The 15,070-nt window shown below is 47.9% G+C and overlaps 1 long non-coding RNA gene across 1 annotated transcript; it reads right to left on the bottom strand.

Moving 5' to 3' along the window:
• Positions 1-3,572: 3,572 nt before the first annotated feature.
• LOC116271066 lies at positions 3,573-8,121 on the bottom strand. Its single transcript, XR_004179468.1, has 3 exons — positions 6,901-8,121; positions 6,594-6,684; positions 3,573-5,484 (listed from the first exon to the last, which is right to left on the bottom strand). It is a non-coding gene; the product is annotated as an uncharacterized LOC116271066 (long non-coding RNA).
• Positions 8,122-15,070: the final 6,949 nt, after the last annotated feature.

The following is a 15,070-nucleotide window of genomic DNA, read 5'->3' as shown; positions in this document are numbered from 1 at the left end:
TCCGACAGCTAAGCCATCATCCCTAACGGCCCAGTGCGCATCAGATGGTATAGACTTGCAGCCTGGAACAGCCCCCTGGAAGACAAACAGCCAAGTCACTAATCAGTTGCTTTACCCCTGTACTCTGCGTGTGTGTGTGTGTGCGTGTGTGTGCCTGTGAGTATGTGCCCGGCCCTGCAGACCAGGGTCCTCAAAGGGACCCGCCCCAGTGTGAAGGAAAGACCCCGCCCAGCAATGACGGAGTGGCTAGGACATCTTTCCACAGCATCTGGGAGGAACGGGCAGGGCCGGATATGGGCTGCCGACCTTCTCCCTTCCTCCTGAAGAGGAAGCTCCTCCTGCGCCACCTTTGTGCTGACCGCTGGGTGGTTACGAATGTGTTCCCTGCCTGTCGTTCTCTTCCTGAGCAGTGAGGAGCAGCTCACTCAGCCCAGCCCAGCCCCCGCTCCCGAGAGCCAGCCCACGAAGGAGCTCTGTGTCCTGGCTTCTGACCAGGCTGATGGGTGGGGTGGGAGGCAAGGACCAGAGGCTGAGTCAAGGCCTTCACCCAGCCTCTTCTGGAGCATGGCTTCCTCACCTCTCCCATAAAAAATAGACACGAGGTCCGAAAGGACTTCCCTGAACTAACAGGACAGGGCCTGCAAAAGGCCTGAACCCTGGCCAGCAGACAGGTGATGAGCATGTCTAGGCCGGGAAGGTGGGGAATACATTTTATTTTAAAAATTAAATTAAATTTTTGTAAGAGACATGATCTTGCTCTATCACCCAGGCTGTACTGCAGTGGTATGATCATAGCTCACGGCAGCCTTCAACTCCTGGAGTCAAGCCATCATCCTCCTGCCTCGGCCTCCCGAGTAGCGGAGACTACAGGTGCATGCCACCATGCCCGGCTAATTTAATTTTATTTAATGTAACACTCCAATACCATGTATCATGTGCCCTTTATAATTATGAACTGATATTATATAAGCCTCTTACTAACGCTATGAGAAAGGTCTCTGATTATGCCTACTTTATATAGGAAGAGGCTGAGGCACAGAGAGGTTAAGCAACTCGCCCAAGATCACCCATCTAGTAAGCAGCAGAGCCCAGATCTGAATTCAGGCTGCAGAGTTGAGGCTTTTACCTAATATGCAGTGCCACCTCCCAGAGGCACAAAAATAAAAGCATTGCTTGAACACCATGTGTGTGCCAGGCACTGTCACAGGGTCCTGCCTGGAGCTCACTAATCAGGTACTCTCAAATACATGACTTCATTTAGTCATCACAAAAAACTCATAAGGAAACTGAAGGTCAGAGTAGTATAAAGTTGTAAAGAGTAAGTTGTACAAAGATGCACAGCTAGTCACTGGCCCAATCCAGGTCTCTCTGAAGGCGAGACAAGATGGCTTTCCACTCCCACTTTCCGGGAGTATGTATCCTAGGAGCAGGTGCCAGTGAAGGAAAGAGGGGCTTAGATCATTCAAGTAGCCTGCCGAGGTCACCAGACAGCAGAGGGCTGAGCCAGGATTCAAACACAGGTCTTTCTGATGCCTCTATGAGCCACTGCCAAGGCTTGGGGCTCTTCTGGGCCCAGCTCTTCCCAGGACTGTAATTCCCCAGGTGGGGCTTCCCTTGGGGAAGAAGTGGAAATGTCATGTTCTGGACCCACCTGGTAAAGAGAGGTTGACTGTTGCAGTGAGTACTCAGGGCATCTGGGGCCAGCTGACCCTTGTGCTTCAGGCACAGGTGTTGGGCTTGGTGGGATGGACTGCTGGTCCTCTGCTCTTATCTGAGCAGCCCCTCTTTCTCTCCAGCCCCAGCTCTTAGCATAAACAAGACTTTGGAGATCCTCAGTGCAATTCAGCTCCCCTAACCGTTTTTTTTTTTTTTTTTTTAAGAGCTCACACCTGTAGCTCCAGCACTTTGGGAGGCTGAGGCGGGAGGATTGGTTGAACTCAGGAGTTCGATACCAGCCTGGGCAACATAGTGAAACCTCCATCGCTAAAAAAAAAAAAAAAAAAATTTGGTAGGCATGGTGGAGTCCCAGCTACTCAGGAGGGTGAGGCAGGAGGATCGCTTGAGCCCAGGAGTTCGAGGTTGCAGTGAGCCATGATCGTGACACTGTACTCCAGCTTGGGAGACAGAGTAAGACCCTGTCTTAAAAAAAAAAAAAAAAAGAAGAAGAAGAAGAAGATTGCCTCTCAGAGTGTGTGCGCTATTTTCTGAAAAACAGGAGCAGACAAAAAGGCCCCATCAATTTCTATTTTGCCCTGGGCCCCTTAACCACAACTCCATTTGGGAACGGCGGGTGGAGGAACTCAGTCTCGGCACTGTGGGAGAGCAGGCTGGGGGCAGCTCAGCCTGGGTTACCGACCCCCTAATCCCCCAACAGTGGAATGTGCTTGATTCCAGGAGGCTAAGGTGTGGAGGGTGGGTGAGTTGCAGAGGCTGCTATGGCCCTGCTGTTTGACGCTTCGTGATAGATGAGCCCCCAGTCCTCCTGTCTCTGTGTCCCCCCTCCACCCCCCCTCACTCTGTGAGGTCTGGTTTGTGCAAGGAAGCCTGTCAGTGTCGGGACACGTTGGCCCCATGGCCTGCAGCGGGAAGGGGGCCTCTGAGGGATGCCTGCTGTCTGGCCCTCTCCTCAAGAGGGCTCCTCTCACCCTATGCCTCGGGGTCCTGGGCGCTTCCCTTTCAAAGCTGCAAAATGATCGCCATTAATGCAGCTTGTCTCCTGGAGGCGCTGAAAATAGGGTAAGGGAGGAAGGGCCCCTGACTGCCTGGCCTCTGAGAACCTGCATCGATCTGGCTTATTTGGGGCTGGGTGTGGGAGAGAGAAGGGCACAGGCCTGCTTGGTGGATGTTGAGTGCGGGTTTTGCCCGAGGGGGTGGGAGCTATTAGGACCACCCTGGGGACTGCAGTGAGTTCAGCTGTGGACTTCTGCAGAGATGTAGCTGCCGCCTGGCTGCCAAGGAAAGAACCACATTGAAGCCTGCCATGCTGGGAGCAGGGGAAGACAAGCCACATCCCCAGGGTTAGTACCTGCACCTTCTGGAGAGTCAGTGCCTCCTTGGGGCCTCCGTGCCCCACTCTGGCCCTAACCTGAAAGCCCCATTCACCTCCAACAGAAAGCTCTCCTGGACTGCCCTCATACGCCACTCTGAGATCCACTCTTTGAGTCTGAGGGACCTCAGAGGAGCCCAAATGGAGGAGCTATTCAGTCTGGAAAACTGGGGACCCCCTTTGTACATCAGCATGTGCAGGCCCTGGGCTGTCAGGCTGGGAGAGGTGAGTCTGGTGGAAGAGGTACCATCCAAGGCAGCTCTGCCTTCCAGGAGCCTGCAGTCTCACCAGAGGCCAAAGGTTACCATCCAGACCAGATTCATCTGAGCCATAGAAATGTAGCATGAGTCTTACTCTGTCACCCAGGCTGGAGGGCAGCGGCACAAACATGGCTCACTGCAGCCTCCAACTCCTGGGCTCCCAAGTAGCTGGGACCACAGGTATGCACCACCACAGCTGGCTAATTTTTAAAATCGTTTTTGTAGAGATGAGGTTTCGCTATGTTACACAGGCTGGTCTTGAACTCCTGGGCTCAAGCAATCCTCCTGCCTCAGCCTCTCAAAGTGCTGGGAAGATGCCTATATTTAACATGAGCCATGTATTTAATTTTAATTTTCTAGATGGCATATTTAAAATGGAAAAAGGAGCAGATGAAATTAATCTTAATATATTTTATTTAATCCAATACAGATGAAAAATACTGTTTCAACATAAAACATAAATATTAAGCATATTAATATTTTACCTTTTTACCTTTTTCTGTACTGTCTTTGAAAGCCAGTGCATGCTTTGCAGTGACATCACATCTCAGCTTGCCCTAGCCATGTTTCAAGTACTCAGGAGCTGCATGTGGCTAACAGCTAGCGTATTGGATGGTACAGCTCTAGAGAATGTGGCTTGGGTCATGGCAACAGCACCTTTATTTTTGTTTAACTTTTCTTTTAAGTTCAGTGGTACATGTGCATGTTTGTTATATACGTAAACTTGTGTCAGGTATTAAGCCTAGTATTTATTAGTTATTTTTCCTGATCCTCTCCCTCCTCCTCCCACCCAGCACCTTCCTTTCAACAGAAGAAAATTCCAGATGAAATGCACAAGGTACAGTGGGTCTGCAGGCATGGAGAAGCAGGTAGAACTTCCTCCTTGGAGGCTTTCAGTCTAGGCTGGGCTGCTCCTCCTCCTGGCAGGCTGAAGGCAATCTAGCTGAGAGGATGGCTCCTGAGCGCTGGTCCCAGGCCTGGGGTTCTGGAACGTCTCTGTCTGCAGGGCTCACTTGCTGCTGTGTGTGTCACCCGAGAGGCAGCATAGAGTAGGAAGCTGGGCGCTGGATGGCGGTCAGGACACGTAGGTTCCAGGTGGGCTTTGAATTCTGCACAATCGGGCAGATCACATACCTGCTCTGGGCCTCCATTTCCTTGTGGCAAATGAGCAGGAAGGCAATTACTCAATACCCCCATCTCCCACTCTCCCCTTGAAACCTCAAGGATTCATAGAGTGGAACAGGTCAGTTGGGATGATACAGGGTCTCCTGCATGCACAGGGCAAGCCCTGTAGCGATGTAGAATAGAGGACTTCTGGTTTGGCACTCTTTGCCACCTGCCAAAAACAACCTCCGCTTCTGCACTGGCCTGCCACAGCTGGAGTCAATTCATCAACGTTTATTCAGCCCTCCAGTGCGCCACACCCTCCAAGTGCCACTGCTCTAGTGGCTCTCACGGTGAGGTAAGGCATCTCAACCCCACGTGGAAATGGAGTAATTCCTGAAGACGTCCCCTTAGCCATCACCTGTCTAGCTTGGAGTAGTTGAGCAGATTCATGAAAAGACATACGCACCTCTTTGTCCTCAAGAAGCATATGATCCAACCTGGAGACTGATTACGTGTGGAAGTCAACACTCCAGCGAAGTCAATGCCGAGAACAATCAAGGCAAGGGGGAGGAAAGGCTGCTACAGGCTGAGTGGTCGGGAAGGCTGCTGGAGGAGGAGCTGGGATCTGAGCCAGCTTGGAAGTGAGGACAAATCACTTTAGGGAGCCAGCAAAGGCACAGAGGTGTGAAAACACAGAGTGTATTAGAGCACCCAGCATAGAATCCATGACTTGAGCCCACGGTCAGCTCAGGCAGGGCAGGGAAGCAGAGGCTCGAAGTTTGGGAGGTAGAGGTGGGTTGGTCTGGGGAAGGCAGGATTCCAAACTAAGGAAGCAGGAGCAGGGAGCCACTGATGGTTCCTGGAGCATGACATGCATATGGCGGTGCCGAGGCAGGTGAATGTGAAGGCAGGATGCTTGGAGCGGAAGGTGGGTGTGGAGGAAACAGTCAGGAGCTCCTGTGATAATCACTGTGACACTAACACTCAAAATGGAAAGCCCTTTCATGCCCCTTCTCATTTAATTCTCTTTCAACTCAGTGAAGTACATAGAATGGGTCGTATTGCTTCCTTCTTAAAGATAAAGAAAATGAGTTTCAGAGGAATTAACTGATTTGTCCAAAGGGACCACCTTGGAGAATCAGACTCAGGCTCTGTGTCTAAAAATACTGAACTCTTCCTACCATCCCAGGTCCTAATGGTCCAGGAAAATGGGGTCCCAAAAGGAGATAGAGATAACCAAAGAAGGCTCTCCAGAGGGGTGAAGTACATTCAGAGGAGAGTAGAACTCAGGTGATCCGAGCATCCCTCAGAAGTCTTCACACTTCAATACTGACCTGGTGCATCTGATCCAACTGGTGCTTACGCGCCCAAGTTGGAGTCAGTGAGGCCTAAATTTAGGTTTCAGCTGGCCACCTGCCTGCTGCATAGCTTTGGATGCTTTATGTAACCCCGCTAAGTCTCAGTGTTCTCATCTGTAAATTAAGACAGCCGGGCACTGTGGCTCACGCCTGTGGGAGGCTGAGATGGATGAATCACCTGAGGTCAGGGGTTCAAGACCAGTCTGGCCAACATGGTAAAACCCCATCTCAACTTAAAAATATAAAAATTAGCCGGGCATGGTGGCCCATGTCTGTAGTCCCAGCTACTCAGGAGGCTGAGGCAGGAGAATCACTTGAACTGGGAGGAGGAGGTTGCAGTGAGCTGAGATTGCACCACTGGAACTCCAGCCTGGGTGACAGAACGAGACTCTGTCTCAAAGTAAATAAAATAAATAGATATAAATTAAGATACCTTGATGCGAGAAGCATGTAAGGAATGAATGAGGTCATTATTAGTGCGAGCCCAGAGAGACTGGTCTCTAAGCCAGCCCCTCAAGTCTAAATTAGGCCAACCCCCATCACTCCATGTGACACACAAGCCTGCTCCACCCCCACGATTGATCAGGAGACCACCACCATCCCCCTGCAGCTTTCCCCAGCCTCACGCGACCCCTGCCTTCCTCAGACCTCCTCTCCTGCCATCCCAAGGATGTGCACACCTACTCCCTGCTCTGCATGGCCCCAAAGAGCAACAGGTGTAGAAGGCATTTCTCTAGTCTGGGCGGGCTTCCTAGAAACGCTGCTGAGCCCTGCCAATGTCTAATGGCCATGGGAATCGCTTAGTAAGAGAAAAAGCCAGACCTTTGCCCTGGCCCTGCTCACAGGTGATGGGGTTAATCGGGAATTCTTTCCCTCCTCAGGGCTGCTGGTAGGGGTCCAGCTCCTCGATGACCTGGGGACACATTAGTCAGTGATAAGTGGGGCTTTCCAGCCCCTTTTATCCTGTTTACAATACACTGGTTTTCCTTAGACAAAACCCTCCTCCCCTGCCTTGCTCCTGGCTGTTATGGCTACATGAGACAATTTGCTGATGGACTCTCTAGGGAGGACAACTTCCTTGGAGTCCCCGTCCCACCTCCTGCGGCACCTGGGGCAATATCCCCTCTACCTGGTGGGTCCTGGAGGGGGCCACAGAAGCTTGTTTTTCTCAGCTCATTGCAGCCTCTGAATTCAGAAGTGCCACCCTGTCTGCTTAGCTTTAACCCAAGGGGGTGAAGAAAAATCCAGAGATGACAAGATGATGTTTCCCTGGCTTTGGGGTGGGGGTGACTGGGGTCACTGTTGCTGTCCAGAGTGGAAGCCATCAGAGGTGTCCTATTTATCTGTGTGACTTGGCCCTCTTTGGGTCACAAAGGCCAGATGATCCAGCAGCTACCTGGAGGGTGGTTTATGACAGCAGCCTGGTCCTAGTTAGCTCTGCCACCAATAAGCTTGGCCAGCTTGGGCAGGTGAGTTAATTTCTCTGAAGTTCAGTGTCCTTGTCTAGAAAACTGGCATAGTGACGCCTGTCCTGCCTCCCATGAGGCAGATGGGAGCACAGAACCAGCCACGGCTGTGCCAGTGCCTAAATGGGAGGCACTGTATTTGGCACTCTGCACTGATTCCAGGTGACAGCTCTTCCACCAAGAATGGCTCCACCGCTGTGGGTGGTTTTTAATTGCCTAAAAGTCGACTTCCAAATAATTCTAGGTTTCTGAAATGCCAAGCAGGTAGGATACTTAGGAGAATGAGTTAATGAAATGGAGTCCATTTCCAGGCAACAGAAATTTCATAAGCACCTACCTCACACCAGACACTGAGCTGGATGCCGGGGAAATGCAGGGATGCAAGACACATCTTCTGCCCTCGGGCTGGTGAATGGAGAACTGGGACCCCTGTAACGAGTGCTGAGAGGGAGCACCAGTGCTAAGGAAGCATGGGGGAGAGGTTCTAGCCCAGCCTAGGGGTTGGGGCCGTGACCCAAGGAAGGTGAATTCAGAGTGGGACTTGAAGAATGAACAGGAATAGCTTAGGCCTGAGACAGAGGGAAGAGTGTTTGAAGCACAGGGAATAGTGCATGCAAAGGCCAGAAGACACAAAGGCCTTGTGACGAGAGCCGCAATTATTCTAGTTAGGATGGGGGAAATGACCAGGATGAGGCCAGTATAGAGGGTTCTGTCTGCCAAGATGAGGATATTACTGTGTTCTCTAGACACCAAGGTGCCATCAAAAGGCTTGGCATGGCAAGGCACCAACTGTGTGTTTCATTTTTTACGTTTTTATTTTCATTTATTTTGACAGAGTCTTGCTCTGTCATCCAGGCTGGAGTGCAGTGGTACAATCTTGGCTCACTACAGCCTCTGCCTCCCGGGTTCAAGTGATTCTCCTTCCTTAGCCTCCCGAGTAGCTGGGATTACAGGTGCACGCCACCACATCCAGCTAATTTTTGTATTTTTAGTAGAGACAGGGTTTCACCATGTTGGCCAGGCTGGTCACAAACTCCTGACTTTGGGTGATCTGCTTGTCTCAGCCTCCCAAAGTGCTGGGATTACAGGTGTGAGCCACCGCACCCAGCCTACTCTGTGTTTTAGAAAGATCTTTTGGGGAACTTTAAGAGGATGATTGAAAGTGGAGAAGGTGGCTGAAGAATGATGAGGGCATCTCGAGGTGCTCTCATAACTTAGTAGGGGAAGTGGGACATATTCACAGCTGGCACCAACTGTGCAAGATGGCATGTGAGCATTGGCACAGGTGGGACACACAATAGCGTGGGGGCCAGGAGGAAAAAGAATCCAAAGGTGCTCTGGGAAGGGGAGTGACCAGGCCAGGAGAGTAGAGGGGCCACTAATAGTTTGAGAGAAGGGATAATAGAATTATTCTATTTTGGCTGGGAGCGGTGACTCACTCCTGTAATCCCAGCACTTTGGGAGGCCGAGGTGAGTGCGATCACCTGAGGTCAGGAGTTCGAGAACAGCCTGGCCAACACAGTGAAACCCTGTCTCTACTAAAAATACAAAAATCAGCCAGGTGTGGTGGTGGGCGCCTGTTATCCCAGCTACTCTAGAGGCTAAGGCAGGAGAGAATCGCTTGAACCTGGGAGGTGGAGGTTGCAGTGAGCCGAGATCATGCCACTGCACTCCAGCCTGGGCAACAAGAGTGAAACTCCGTCTCATAAAACAACAACAACAAAAATTATTCTATTTCATCTGGTTGAGTTGGCCAGAGAGACACAACAAATTAATACCGTTCCAGAAATAAGAATTAAGTTTCATCAAGTGAGACCAAAAGTCCTCTTCAGAGAGATGTGTTTCAAGTTTGTCTCACCACAAAGGGAACAAACACACTAACTATGACTTGGGTTGCTGAATTCTGGAACTCTAGAACTGTGGGGGCACTTCCTGAAGTTCAGGTAAAGGTGCAAACATGTCATCGCATTGATTTTCCTGAAACACGACTTCATCCCATTACCCGAGGCCAAAAGCCTGTCAGATATTACCCATGGTCACAGGGTGGAGGCAAAACATTCTTCCTGTCTGTGACATGACTGACTCACAATTCTAATTCAATCTTCCTCCACTGCAGAATCTCTCTGTCCTGGTCGGGCATAGTGGCTCAAGCCTGTAATCCCAGCACTTTGGGAGGCCAAGGCAGGTAGATCACTTGAGGTCAGGAGTTTTGAGACCAGCCTGACCAACATGGTGCAACCCTGTCTCTACTAAACATACAAAAAAATTAGCCAGGCATAGTGGTGCATGCCTATAGTCCCACCTACTCAGGAGGCTGAGGCAGGAAAATCTCTTGAACCCAGGAGGCAGAGGTTGCAATGAGCTTAGATCATGCCAGTGCACTCCAGCCTAGGTGACAGAGTGAGACTCCATCTCAAAAAAAAAAAAAAAGGAAAGAAAAGAAACTCTCTGTCCTAGCCAAGAGAAACGACACAGATTGCCTCCTGGGCCTACCTATACCCTTTCCAACTTTACCTCTCTGCTGCCAGAAATGCCCTGTGCCTGCCTTTCCATACATCCTTGTATTTCAAGGTACAGCTGAAATCACACCTACTCTATAAAGTCTTCCTTTGTCATAATAATTCAAAGGGATCTCTTTCTTTCCTGCATTCTGCAACCCCAAGCTAGAGGGCTTCTTATAACCTGGCCTTGAAAATCCCAGAATTTCACTTCTTTCACATTCTATTGGTCCAGGAAGTCATTAAGGCCAGCTCAGGTTTAGAGGGAGTAAAACTAGACTTCACCTCTCAACGGTAGCAGTAGCAAAGAATATGAGATCATCTCTATTTTATTACACAATTTTCCCTAAGACCTAGGCAAGAAGGGTCCCTAGCTCAGGCCCCAGGCCAGATCCTCAGGGGACCCCACACTTTTGAGTGCTCTTCTTGAAATATTCTAAGTCCTCTTCAGTGGCTAGGATCATCCCAGTTGGTTTCTCTTCAGAGTACTCTAAGACCCACCTCTTGATCTGTGTGGTTGGCCAAATGCCCTGAGGAGCTTCAGGGCCCATGCCTATGGGGTTGTCCAGGGCAACCTGACAAGTAGACTGCTTCTGCTGACCAGCACAGTATTTATTTTATGGCATTGAATAATACTGGGCCACTAGAATAGTACCAATTTGCTAATTTGGGGTGATTCACATTGGATATATGAGTTCAGAACTCTGGGCTACTAACAGTTCACCACCAATCCTTGAGGTTGAGCCACCTGTGTGGGTCAATGCCCTGGCTCTCACCACATTTATGACCACAGTGCCACCTCTGGCATGACACAATAATGAGAGTGGATGCATCCTTTAACCTGACTACTGGGGTCCCCCACCTCAAGCTGGTACAATGTGTTCACCCCTCTCCAAGGCTTTGCACCACATGTCAGGCAATCCTCCAGAAGTGGCCATGCCTATCTTCTCCATTCAAGACCATTATGCTGTAATGCCAACCAACTTTGACAATCAATGTCCTCTCTTGCCTCTGATCAATATAGTGACCTCATAAGATACTGGGTTGGTCTTAAGCTGTTCCAGGTGAGGGCCAGATGTTCCTTACATGAATGGAACTTCTCTTCTTGCTCCACCCATGGGACCTGAGCCTATCCACCCCTTCCCCTGACAACTGGTTTCAGTGTGTGGAAGGCAGGGATGCAGTCAACACTGAAAGAGATCACCTTCTAGGAATTCAGGCCTAGAATTAAGCCTAGGATTAAGGCCTAAAGAATTCAAGAGAAGATGTGGTTGGATGATATATTGTTGTAAACATACATCTAAAACTTTGGTGAAATTTTATTCACATTTTTCTGTATTCTGTAAGCAAAAATCGCCATTGGTGTCATCACTAAAGAAGCACAGGAACAAACTTTGAGTTATGAAGCCAGTATTTGTAGGTAGAGTGAACAATGGTGCAGCATCATGAGTAACGATGTAACCAGCATTAAATAAATGGCATTATCAATACAACCAACTGTCTTAGTCTATTTTCTGCTGCCATAATAGAATACCACACACTGGGTAATGTTTAAAGAAAAGAAGTTTATTCGCTCACAGTTCTGGAGGCTGGTAAGTCCAAGAGCATGGCACCGTCATCTGGTGAAGTTCATCCCATGATGGAAAAGTGAAAGGCAGAAGTTAGTATATGAAACAGACAGACAATGGCAGCCAAACTTGTCCTTTCATCAGGAGTCCACTCCTGTAATAACATCGATCCATGCATGAAGGCTCTGTCCTTGCGACCCAATTGCCTCCCAAAGGCCTTTCAGTACTGCCACAATGGCAGCCAAGTTTCCAACATATGAATTTTGGGGGGACACATTCAAAGCATAAAATTCTCCCCCTGCCCCCACAATTTATGTCCTTCTCACTCATCCCAATAGTACCAAAAGTCTTAATTCAATCCAGCATCAACTCAAAAGCCCGAAGTCTAAAGTCTCATCTAAACCAGATATAGGTGAGACTCAAAGCACGATTCATCCCAAGGCAAATTCCTCCAGCTGTGACCCTATGAAATCAAAACAAGTTATCTTTTTCCAAAATACAATGGTGGTACAGGCATAGGATAGACATTCCCATTCCAAAAGAGATAACTAGGCAAGAAAAGAACGGTAACTATTCCCAAGTAAGTCCAAAATCCAATAGGGAAAACAACATTAAGTCTTAAAGCTAGAAAATAATCTCCTCTGATTCATGTCCCACTCCTGGACATGCTGGGAGGCTGGGCCCTCAAAGCTTTGGGCAGTCCCACCTCTACAGCCTTTCTAGGCTCAGTCCAGGCAGCAGCTCTGATGGATTGGAGTCTCCTGCCTATAGTTCCCAGGCTGGAGTTGCATACTGGTAGGACTACAGTTTTGAGGTCTTGGAGATGGCTCCATTCCCACTGCTTCACTAGGCACTGCCCTACTGGGGACTCTACAGTGGCTCCAATCCCACATTTCCATTCAGCATTGCCCTAGTGGGGACTCTCTGCAGTACCAGCTTTAAATAAGTGGCATTAGGAACTGGAGGGGCAGAGAAAGCTACATAGGACAATACAAACAGGTTCTGAAAAGTCATGACATTGTGAATAACAATGTTGTTCCCCTTTTCTCATGGTAGCCAGAAACTAGCGAGAAACAGCACATTTGACAATAGCATAAAGAGATAGTTCCTGGATCCAGACAGAAAGTGATGGTGCCTGAACAATGTAAAGAATATTCACATGCACATATTAGACAATAAACAAACACCTAAGTACTTTTCTCTACTAATTTTTCTAATCTTTGTTGTTAAATCACAATTCCTCACATGAGTCCATGAATTTTATAACACAGTTTTGTTTGTTTGTAAGGTGGTGTCTTACTCATCTTTGTACATCAGCCCTTGCATTGTGTTTGACACACAGTTATCAGCTCAATGAATATATAATGTAGGATGATTTATGGAAGGAGACCAATGGACTAAGTCAAGTGGACTCTGGTAAGCCTAGAAAACAGTTCTAGTAAAATGAAGGAGAGGCTAGAGGGTAAGTCATGCCAAGAGAATGTCAGCAGTATATATCAATTATCCAAGTGGTTTAACCACACACGAAAAAGAAAAAATGGGATATAAGTTAAAAATGCAGTAAGATGGAGAGTGGAGTTTTCTTCCATTTTAGAGGAAGGCCTAAATACATGTAAAGGCTTAAGTCTTTAAGAGACTGAGAGGCAGAAGGGAGATCTTCTGAACTTCAATTTCCTTATCTGCCTTATCCACCTCCCAGGGATGCCATGAGACCCAAAGGAAAACAAGACATAGGCATGAAAATTATTTGAGAAATTTTTTACATTTCTATCCTCTGATAGATTTTTCTGATAGCTTCCAACTATCCAGAGAATAAAAATCTATAAATAAAAACCCAACACTGACATTTAAGATTTCCTGGCCAGGTGCAGTGGCCCACGCCTGTAACCGCAGCACTTCGGGAGGCCAAAGTGGGTGAATCGTCTGAGGTCGGGAGTTCGAGACTAGCCTGACCAACATGGTGAAACCCTGTCTCTACTAAAAATACAAAAATTAGCTGGGTGTGGTGGTGGGTGCCTGTAATCCTAGCTACTTGGGAGGCTGAGGCAGGAGAATCGCTTGAACCCAGGAGGCGGAGGTTGGAGTGAACCAAGATTGCACCATTGCATTCCAGCCTGGGCAACAGAGCAAGATTCCATCTCAAAAAAAAAAAAAAAAAAAGAAAAGAAAAGAAAAAGAAAAAAAAAATTCCTATGATCTGGTTCTAATCTTTCTTCGAATACTATTATTGCCCCAAACACCCTGAATCCAGCCAGAGGAGATTCATGTTCTTTCCTTCTGTTTGCCTTTGCTCAAGCTATCCCCTCAGCCTCAAATGTACTCCTCTTCATCTCTACCAGGCAGATACAACAAACATTTTCACAGTGGTTAGTATATACAAGACACTGTTAAAATTCTCTTGATTCTTGAAGGTCCTATTCATATGCTATTTTGTCCATGAACCCTTCTTGCCCTCCCCAGGGAAATGGTACTTTGGATCACTTGTAGCATGTATTCTACTTGATAATGTAGCTTGAGAGTATGATTGTCCTCCCAACAGACCACGAGAGATATGGGAGATTTTAGGGCTGTGTCTTGCTTGTGTACCTATCTCCAGTATCTGTGCATGGTACGTTGTAGATGCTCAACGACAGAATAAATGAAAAAAATAATTTCAGGAAAAGAATGTACATGGGTGGACAGTCTCTTGGGACACAAAACTGGGTGGGATCCAGGATCCAGGAAAACAGAAGTATCAATTTGTCAAAAAAAAAAAAAACAAAAAGTCTCCTGCCTTGGGAAGAAGAGCAGATAAGCTTAGAGGATGGAAATGGGATAGCCTATGTGCAGACACAGAAGTGTCCAAATCCCAGTCCCTGCTTAAATACCACCCCTTCATTAAGTCTTTCCTAAATGTCCTCCGGGAGACGACCCCTAGTTCAGCTCAATCTCTTTGGAATGTTTGTCTTGATAAATAAATGTTTGTCTTGATAAATAAAATTCATAGAAAGCCATTGGTTTGGACTGAGCTCCGCACTAGGCCCAACAGGCCAAACCAAAATAGTCACTCATGCTAACGTTCCAAGCCACAAAGCCGAAATTAAGCTGTTCATCTGACCTTCAGAGAAATCAGAAGAGAGGGGAAATAGCCATATCCCCATGATAAAGGAAGTCCCTTTGCCTTAACCAATACAAGTAAAATAACTTTGAAACTTGTTGCTTCTGCTTTTTTTCAGCCCTTTTCTGTCTATAAAGACAATCTGCTCTGCTCAGCTCATCAGAATACTCATTCTATTTTATAGAGTAAGGTGTTGCCCGGTGCTAGAATCGCAAATAGCCAGTTAAGATCTATAACTACATTTCTTGTAATTTTATCTTTTGACAGTATACATATCTTATTTCCTTTCCCAGACCAGAACCTCTCTGAGGGCAGCAGGAACCTGGTTTTCCCTGCTTCATACATGACACATAATAACCACTCATTCATTCAATGTAGGTTTACTGGAGGGATAAATAGGAATGGGGAGTAGATACGCGGGAGAGTGAGTAGACAAATGCGAAACAGGAAAAGCTTGCGCCAGGAAAAACAGTGAAGAGCGAAATCTCCAGACCCCCGATTACATGGTTTAAAGCGAAGCCAAGTAAGAACCTCCCGTCCTTTCTGCGGCAGGGAAGAGCAGATGTCCGTCGCTCGCCTTCAACTTTGCTCTGAGGACCTCTCGTGAGTATCCCGCCATTGTCCTTCCTAATGCCTGACTCAATCCTGAGGCTAGCCTTCAGCAAACATC

This window comes from Papio anubis, chromosome 17 (assembly GCF_008728515.1).
Source record: "Papio anubis isolate 15944 chromosome 17, Panubis1.0, whole genome shotgun sequence".
NCBI classification, from domain to species: Eukaryota; Metazoa; Chordata; class Mammalia; order Primates; family Cercopithecidae; genus Papio; species Papio anubis.
Note: the sequence above shows the minus strand (reverse complement) of the source record. Positions and strands in the feature narration are given on the sequence as shown.